Source organism: Nerophis lumbriciformis, linkage group LG05 (genome assembly GCF_033978685.3).
Source record: "Nerophis lumbriciformis linkage group LG05, RoL_Nlum_v2.1, whole genome shotgun sequence".
NCBI classification, from domain to species: Eukaryota; Metazoa; Chordata; class Actinopteri; order Syngnathiformes; family Syngnathidae; genus Nerophis; species Nerophis lumbriciformis.
The window spans coordinates 23,864,414-23,874,882 of record NC_084552.2 but is presented as its reverse complement, the minus strand read 5'-3'; positions in this window follow the sequence as shown (position 1 = coordinate 23,874,882).

The window sequence follows — 10,469 nt, the reverse complement described above, 5'->3', positions numbered from 1 at the left end:
AAATTCTAAGTCAATGATTATTTGTAAAAAAAAATAAATGTTGGTCTTTTCAATTGAATATAAGTTGAAAGGGATTTGCAAATCATTGTATTCCGTGTTTATTTATGAATTACACAATGTGACAACTTTACTGGTTTTTGTATGTCATCTTGATGCCATACAGCCAAATTACTGATTACTTGTATGGGGTACCCCTGTATCAGGAGCCCACAGTATCGATCGTTGAGCTATCCTTGGTCCCTTCAAGGTTTGATCTTCGCTCATATTCAAATGTATTCAGTGAATTATGATAGAGGTGAAACTAAATATTCCACATTATGTATTTAAACCCAGTACTACTGACTGATAGGCAGCAGTCTTAACCATTGAGCTATCATAGGGCTTGTTGCAAGTAGAGTCTGGCTCATGAATAAACTGGCTCCTGTGTACGTGTTTCACAGTTCATCATTCAGTGTACGGTTCTGAGCTGCAGATTTAGGGAAAATTAGTGAAGACAAAGAAAAAAACCTCAGAAGTGGCTATTTTGTTGAAATACCAGAAAACTAAATGTAAGACACCATGCAACGTTCAATGCAATATAAAGCAGTGACAAACATTAGCCCTGTTACAAGTTGAAGTTTGATGATTAAAATATTAGTTGCATTTAGACTTACCGAAAAGTCTTGGTCCAAACGACCACCTCCACAATCGGACGCTAAATTGAACCATCTGATGACATATTTATGTCCCTGTCCATCACTTGCTTTGTAATGAGACATTTTGTACAACACCTGTAGCAACACAAACATTGTTTAGTTCAGATGCCTAATATACAATTTGACATCAAGTGTCAATATTTATACATACAGTATATTGGAGCTTTGGTGCACACATTAGGTAAATTTCGCTCCAAAGTCACTTTTATAACTGAAGGAGTGGGGCGTTCCCAGATTGGGAGGAAAACCAGTCCCCACCCTGTTCAGCCTGTTCAAAACAATATTTTTATTTATTTTCCTCACGGTGACGGCCCGCTGTCGAGGTTTGGTAAGCGTCGCTTGCAGCATGACCCCAGGATGCTGCAGTAATAAAAAGAAACATAATTATAATCATATTTAAATAATAATACTACTACCATTATCTCTAGATGATTATCTTACATCAGTAATAAAGGGAAACATATTATTCTCTGCATTTGACCCATCACCCTTGATCACCCCCTGGGAGAGGAGGGGAGCAGTGAGCAGCAGCGGTGGCCGTGCCCGGGAATCATTTTTGGTGATTTAACCCCCAATTCTAACCCTTGATGCTGAGTGTGTGTGACAATCATTGGTACTTTAATTAATAACATTTACAATCATATTAAAAAATATTAATACTAGAAAGTTCCCGCGAAAATTTTGATGGGCCTGCAATCTGCGCCCTGAAACTCTGGCCAGAAGCCGCCGTACTTTTAAGATGGGGCCGAGTGTCCGAATCTGTGAGTTTTATGTGTAAACGTACAAAATGAGCTACAGAGCTAGCTTTTTTTCTACTTTAATAATGTATTTTGGTATTTATTTTTACATTAGCATTTTTACATTAAAATGCTAACATGTAGCATGTGTGCTAATGTTGGCATGCCCACAGTTAGCACGTTTGACATACCATTTAGAGTTAATAGACTCTGGGGTAAACGGTTGCAAAACTAGCTAAAACAGTTAGCATGCTAGCAAGCTAATGTTAGCATGCTAACATTTGGCTGGCGGGGTGAAACAAAACTCTGGAGCTTTGGTAAGTTACAGGGAAAACATGCAAACTCTACACATAATCAAACCCAGGACCTTCTCGCTTTGAGGCACAAATGCTAACCACTGTACCTACGTGCTACCTCATTAATAATGACAAATATAATTATATTAGATTATACAGTGATTTGTCAGCTATTACTTACAGTTAAGATGGGGATGTTTTGTTCAGATGGTGTAGTAGCATATATTAGCTAACATGGAAGCAAACGTTCTACCACTATTACCACCCAGCTCAGGAAGTACACTCACACACTCTCTGACCCACTTTTCCTCCACAAGACCCAGGATAGCTTAGTGGTTAAGACTGTTACTTGGAATGAAGGATGCTGGGTTTGGATCACAGTCTGGTTGACAGTACTTTGTTCCACCTCCATCATACTTTACTGAGCAAGATGTGTGGAACAACATCTCTTCACAATACCCAGGTTAGTCCAGTGTTTAAGACTGTTGACTCAGATGAAAGGTTGCTAGGTTCGAATCCCACTGTGGTTGGCAGTGTTTTGTTCCAACTCCATCATACTTTATTGAGCCAGGAGGCGTTGATTACGATTATGTATGGAACAAGATGTTCTCTTCACAAGGCCCAGGATAACCTAGTGGTTAAAACTGTTGACTTGAAATGAAAGGTGCTGGGTTCAAGTCCCAGTCGGATCGATATATAATTTACAAAACACACACACACAAACTCTCTGTGACACACACTCATAGGTAACCCCTGAGGTGTCATCATTGACAATTTAATTTTGATTATTATTATCTTTAGCATTTACTTAATTTTTCAACGATATGTTACTCAAGCAACAAGCACTAACATAACACACTCTCAATTATTGGATCTGGGTTCGAATCCCAGTTTTGTTTCACCTCCATTGTAGTTTAACTGAGACAGGGTTCCCTAATTATATTTGTCATTGATGCCTGCATTCTTCTCTCGAAAAGACCCGGGATAACTGAGTGGTTAAAACTGTTGTCTCCCCAACAATTGCTACTGGGTTCGAATCCCAGTAGGACTGATAGGTAACTTACAAAACTCCACTTGGAAGAGTTAGTGTCTTATCGCATCTCGATCATAGTTTACTGTGACAGGTACACGATTAAATATGTCTTTGGGGCCCAAATTCTCTTCTTAAGAAGGCCAAAGATAGCTGAGTGGTTAACACCAATAACTGTTAACTAAGGGGCACTGGGTTCAAGTCCCAGTTAGGTTGCACGCTGAGGAAAGCTACAGCAGGAGGAGTTAAAGTTTTATATCATAGTTTACTGAGAGGGGTTCAAGATTAAATATGTAATTGGGGCCCGAAATCTGTCCATAAGAACACCAAGAATAGCTAAATGGTTAAGCAGCTGATTACCAATCAAAGGTTACTGGGTTCAAATCCCAGTCAGGTCGTGCAATGGGAGGAGCTAATGTTTTATATCATAGTTTACTGAGACAGGTTCGCAATTAAATATGTCATTGGGGCCAGAAATCTGTCCCCAAGAATAGCTGAATGCTTAAACAGCTAGCTCCCAATCAAAGGGTACTGGGTTCAAATCCCAGTCAGGTCAATCAGTAACTAGGAAAGCTCCAGTGGGAGGAGCTAATGTTTTAAATCATAGTTTATTGAGACAGGTTTGCAATTGAATATGTCATTGGGGCCCGGAATCTGTCCCCTAAGAAGACCAAGAATAGCTGAATGGTTAAACAGCTAGCTCCCAATCAAAGGGTCCTGGGTTCAAATCCCAGTCAGGTCGATCGGCTTGCCAAGCCAAAGAATGCAGGAGTGGGGACGCCGGACAATGTGGGGGTGTTTCACCTCCCCCACACAGAGTAAAGCTAAGTGGTAGCTGGTTAATTAACTTATAGTTAAAAAGGTAAGTATGGTTAATAATAATAATAACAAATAGTCTATAGCCACACATTTTCAATGGGAGACAGGTCTGGACTACAGGCAGGCCAGTCTCTTTTACTAAGAAGCCACGCTGTTGTAACACATGCAGAATGTGGCTTGGCATTGTCTTGCTGAAATAAGCAGGGGCGTCCTTGAAAAAGATGTTGCTTGGATGGCAACATATGTTGCTCCAAAACCTGTATAATAATAATAATAATTATAGATTTTATTTGTAAAAAGCACTTTATATTGAGCAAACAACCTCAAAGTGCTACAGTGTATTAAACAAAAAAGAAAATTAAAAATGAATAAATAAAAACATAATAAAAAATAAAAAAACTAGAACAGCCTAATAGCTAGAACTCGTACGCATATATAAAAAAAAAAGGCTTTTTTAAAAATAAGTGTTTTTAAGACTTTTTAAAAAGCAACCACAGTCTGTGGTGCCCTCAGGTGGTCAGGGAGAGCGTTCCACAGACCGGGAACGGCGGAGCAGAAATTCCGGTCTCACATTGTTCGTAGCTTTGCCCTCGGAGGTTGGAGGAGGTTAACCTGTCAGGAGCAGAGATGTCGTGTGGAGGATTTGGGGGTGAGCAGTTCTTTGAGGTAGAGTGGGGAATTTTCATGGAGGCACTGGTGGGTTAGTAGGGAGACTTTGTATTCAATCCTGAGTGGAACAGGAAGCCAGCGAAGGGATTTGAGAACTGGTGTGATATGGTCGTATTTCCGCACTCTCATCAGGATCCTAGCAGCACTATTCTGTAAGTACTGCAGTTTCTGGATGTTCTTGCTGGGTATCCCGACAAGAAGTGAGTTGCAGTAGTCTAGCCTGGAGGAGACAAAGGCGTGGACGAGCCTCTCGGCATCAGAGAGAGTGAGTGAGGGGCGGAGTTTTGCAATGTTCCTGAGGTGGTAGAAGGAGGTCTCGCACAGTTGTTTTATTTGAGCCTCAAAAGTCAGGTGAGGGTCCATTCTAACACCCAGATTAGTGACTGAGGATGAGAGGTGAATGTCAGACTGGGTCTGATGTGGGGTGCTGACTAGGATGGCTTCGGTTTTGGAGCTGTTCAGTTGAAGAAATTTGTGTTTCATCCACGCCTTTATCTCCTCCTGGCAGTTGGTAAGTGTGGATGATGGCAGGGCTGCAGAGGGGGTTGGGTTTGTTTTCAGGTAGAGTTGGGTGTCATCAGCACATATATATGTATGTACCTTTCAGCATAAATAGTGTCTTAACAGATGTGTAAGTTACCCATGCCTTGGGCACTAACACACCCCCATACCATCACAGATACTGCCTTTTCAACTTTGCGCCTATAACATTTCGGATGGTTCTTTTCCTCTTTGGTCCGGAGGACACAACATCCACATTTTCCAAAAATAATTGAAATGTGGACTCGTCAGACCACGAACACTTTTCCACTTTGCATCAGTCCAGCACGGTGGAACAGGGATTAGTGCATGTGCATCACAATACGAAGGTCCTGAGTAGTCCTGGGTTCAATCTCCGGCTTCGGGATCTTTCTGTGTGTAGTTTGCATGTTCTCCCCGTGACTGCGTGGGTTCCCTCCGGGTACTCCGGCTTCCTCCCACCGCCAAAAACATGCACCTGGGGATAGGTTGATTGGCAACACTAAATTGGCCCTAGTGTGTGAATGTAAGTGTGAATGTTGTCTGTCTATCTGTGTTGGCCCTGTGATGAGATGGTGACTTGTCCAGGGTGTACGCCGCCTTCCGCCCGAATGCAGCTGAGATAGGCTCCAGCACCCCCCGCGACCCTGAACGGGACAAGCGGTAGAAAATGGATGCATGGCATCTTAGATTGGCTCGGGCCCCTGGGCTGAAGAATAGCTGAATGGTTAAACAGCTAGCTCCCAATCAAAGGGTCCTGGGTTCAAATCCCAGTCAGGTCGATCGGCTTGCCAAGCCAAAGAATGCAGGAGTGGGGACGCCGGACAATGTGGGGGTGTTTCACCTCCCCCACACAGAGTAAAGCTAAGTGGTAGCTGGTTAATTAACTTATAGTTAAAAAGGTAAGTATGGTTAATAATAATAATAACAAATAGTCTATAGTCCAAAAGTCAAGGGTAACCTCGGGGGTTAGCTCCTCCTGTGTTCCGAGGCTAAAGTTGGTAAGTGTACCATCGTAATTCCTAGGCTGGGATGGGTGGGAATAGGAACATGAATAATTAATACATAATACATAGATGGGCGTTGACCAATTAGCTCTCCTTGGTTTGGGAAAGAGAAACAATTCTAATTGGATAATGAAAAACCAAAACAAAAAAATGTATACAATGAATAATGAGACAAGAATTCAAATGGAATGGTCTGAGTAATTGCTAATTGGATCATTGAAAAAAATAAATGATTGCAATTGCATAATAAATTGCAACATGAGATTAAAAATAAATAAATAAATTGGATAATAAAAGAAAACAAAGAGTTAAGTTAAGAACAAATCTACTTTTTTTTAAATAATATAATTATGTCAAGCAAACATGACCTTAAATAATTAACTTCAGAATAACTCCACGGTTTAAGTATTTCCTTCCATTTGAATTCTTGTCTCATTATTCCTTTTTTTTTTGGTTTTTCATTATCCAATTAGAATTGTTTCTCTTTCCCCAGACCAAGGAGAGCTAATTGGTCAACGCCCATCTATGTATTATGTATTAATTATTCATGTTCCTATTCCCACCCATCCCAGCCTAGGAATTACGATGGTACACTTACCGACTTTAACTTTTACACAGGAGGAGCTAACCCCCGAGGTTACCCTTGACTTTTGGACTATAGACTATTTGTTATTATTATTACCCATACTTACCTTTTTAACTATAAGTTAATTAACCAGCTACCACTTAGCTTTACTCTATGTGGGGGAGGTGAAACACCCCCACATTGTCCGGCGTCCCCACTCCTGCATTCTTTGGCTTGGCAAGCCGATCGACCTGACTGGGATTTGAACCCAGGACCCTTTGATTGGGAGCTAGCTGTTTAACCATTCAGCTATTCTTGGTCTTCTTAGGGGACAGATTCCGGGCCACAATGACATATTCAATTGCAAACCTGTCTCAATAAACTATGATTTAAAACATTAGCTCCTCCCACTGGAGCTGTCCTAGTAACTGCACGACTTGACTGGGATTTGAACCCAGTAACCTTTGATTAGGAACCAGCTGCTTAACCATTTAGCTATTCTTGGTGTTCTTATAGACAGATTTCGGGCGCCAGTGACATATTTAATCTTCAACCTGTCTCAGTAAACTATGACATAAAACTTTTAACTCCTCTCACTGGAGCTTTCCTAGTTACTGAGCAACCTGACTGGGATTTGAACTCAATCCGCTTTGATTGGGAACCAGCTGCTTAACCATTCAGCTATTCTTGGCATTCCTAGGGACAGATTTCAAGCCCTAATGACATATTTAATCGTCTCAGTAAACTATGATATAAAACATTACCTCTTCCAGCTGGAGCTGTCCTAGTTACTGCTTGACCTGACTGGGATTTGAACCCAGTAACCTTTGATTGGGAGCTAGCTGCTTTAACCACTCAGCTATCCTTGGCCTTCCTGAGGCCAGATTTCGTGCCCCAATGACATATTCATTTGAGAACCAGTCACGCAGTTCGAATATTACAGATGGAGACGCAACAACAACTTCCAACTTCGTTCGACATTTGAAGATGCACAAAGAAGGGTAAGTTTTGAATGTAAGATAACGTTTATTGGCTAAGTAACACATACTTGCCAACCTTGAGACCTCCGATTTCGGGAGGTGGGGGTGGGGCGGGGGGCGTGGTTAAGATATATATATATATATATATATATATATATATATATATATATATATATATATATATATATATATATATATATATATATATATATATCCATCCATCCATTTTCTACCGCTTATTCCCTTTGGGGTCGCGGGGGGCGCTGGAGCCTATCTCAATATATATATATATATATATATATATATATATATATATATATATATATATATATATATATATATATATAAGAAATACTTGACTTTCAGTGAATTCTAGCTATATATATATATATATTTTATTATATATATATATATATATATATATATATATATATATATATATATATATATATATATATATATATAAATAAAATAAATACTTGAATTTCAGTGTTCATTTATTTACACATATACACACACATAACACTCATCTACTCATTGTTGAGTTAAGGGTTGAATTGTCCATCCTTGTTCTATTCTCTGTCACTATTTCAGAACACACACATTATACAAATATACATTATAAAATCAATAAGAAAACGGGAGCTCAATTTGGGAGTCTGAATTAGGATCAGAAGTTCCTATATAAACATTGCGCACTCACGTCGCCTTTTTGTATTGATTACTGCAGCTGTGCACTGGATTCATTCACAAATACAAACTACAACTTACAAACACTTTAGAGTTAGGCTCCACCATCAGAATGTGTACTTAAACTTATAAAGATCACATGGATATTATTCAGTGAGTTGATTCACCAAAACTAACCTGTTATACAAAAGGAAAAAGCACACAGGACGTTTCAATTGTTCACAGACTGGTCGCTCTCATCAGAATGACAAGACACTTCCGGTCTGCAGGTGATAGGAATTGGGAAGAAACGCCCTACTGCCCCCTACTGACCAATGTGAATACTGATAAATGTGTAATGACAGCTCCAAAAACGAATTCAAACCACAAAATAAAATAAATAAATCAACACAAAAATGTGATACATTATGGGTGGGTCACATATGCATGTACAGTAGATGGCAGTATTGTCCTGTTTAAAAGTGTCACAACATTGCGGTTTACGGCAGACGAACTGCTTTACGGTAGACGAAGACTTGACTGCTGTTGTTGTGTGTTGTTACTGCCGTTAATGAAACTGCCTAACAATAAACCCACATAAGAAACCAAGAACTCGCCCTCGATCATTCTACAGTTATAACGTGATTGGGCAGGCAGGCTGTTTACATTGTGGGAAAGCGGACGTGAGAACAGGCTGTCAACACGTCACTCAGGTCCGCATGGAGCTGGAGGGGGCGTGGCCTCCAGCTACGCCTGAATTTCGGGAGATTTTCGGGAGAAAATTTGTCCCGGGAGGTTTTCGGGAGAGGCGCTGAATTTCGGGAGTCTCCCGGAAAATCCTGGAGGATTGGCAAGTATGAGTAACGTGACTTTTATTTGCTGTGTAGTTAAATCAGTGAGGCTATAAACTCACCGCTAACGTTATAACTATAGATATCTTATAAGGGTACGCAGCATGGAGCGCTACTGCCTACTGGCGCAGACGAGACGCAGGGCCGCCATCTTGGAGTGGTGATCCGCTCCACTCAGTGCAATTCATTTGGCAGGAGCTATGAACTGTCAGCGCATTTAATTCATCTTACCTCACTGAATACCACTGATTTCCACACGCGTTTTTGTCATACGTGTAGCTATGATAAAGGACACATGTTTTAGCGTGTTTTATTATTCATAGTTTGCTTAAGAGTAATATAATATTCTTATACGCTATAAGTGACCAGACGTCCGAGATCAAAACTGGGAATATAATCCCAGAGAAGGGGGAAAAAACGGTCAGTTATTTTTAAATTGAAGAAACAATATGATTAGGTTATATATACATGCGTATATTCTACATAAATAATGTATGTATACTTAGATATTTATATATCTTAGGGACCTATAGACTGTGTCTCTGTTGCTGCAGCAGCAGAGAGTTTTTTCTGTCTTGACACTTTGTACCGTATTGATATTTTGTATTACATTCTTCCTTTAAATGATAATGTTTACAGTGATTGTTTTATATGTATTTTTATGTATGCCGCTTTGGATAAAAGCGTCTGCCAAATACTTAAACATAAACATAAACATATAAACACCTGAAAGTCTTTATATCAGCTAAAACCACCAATCTGTTTCACTGGATTCAGAATAAAAGCAAATTCTGTCTTACTCAACAATGTTAGTATTTGAATATTGTTACTTGAAGACTTATTCCTGGTTACAATTATACTGTTAAGAAAGTATTGTCTTATACTTTGCCTAAAATGAGAATGCATCATAATCAGTGGCGGCTGGTGAATTTTGTTCTAGGTGGGGCTGAAAGTTTGTAAACCAAACCCCTGTAGGAGGGTCATCCTCCCCCAGATTTCTTTGTGATTTTCACATACAATATTGAAGATCTTTGCTCCTTCTCAACTCTGGTAATATTATTTTCATAAAATACAACAAATAGTACGTTAATGTTAAATCTTACTTGTGAAAAGTAATCCCCCGATTCCTATTTTCAACAGTCCGCTCATTTGAGCAGGAAAACGCTGAACACCAGCATCTTTGTTTTCTACCTGTCAACTGTCAGTTTAGGCTGCTCGCCGGCTCCTCATCACCACTTCAAGATGGCGGCCAAATTGCTCGCACCACAGCAGCTAATGCTGCGTCTACTTATAAGATGTCTATGATTATAACGTCATTGCAAACACGGCAATATGTTGCGTCCACTGCAGTTCGCTACCTTATTCATACTTTTTGTCAAGTGTTTTTTTTTAAGCAGGGTTGCATGAGGTACCTATACATAACGTTACGTTAGTCAATGTATCACACACAGTAACGTAACGTTAGTCAATGTATCACACACAGTAACATTACGTTAGTCAATGTATCACACACAGTAACATTACGTTAGTCAATGTATCACACACAGTAACATTACGTTAGTCAATGTATCACACACAGTAACATTACGTTAGTCAATGTATCACACACAGTAACGTAACGTTAGACGGCAG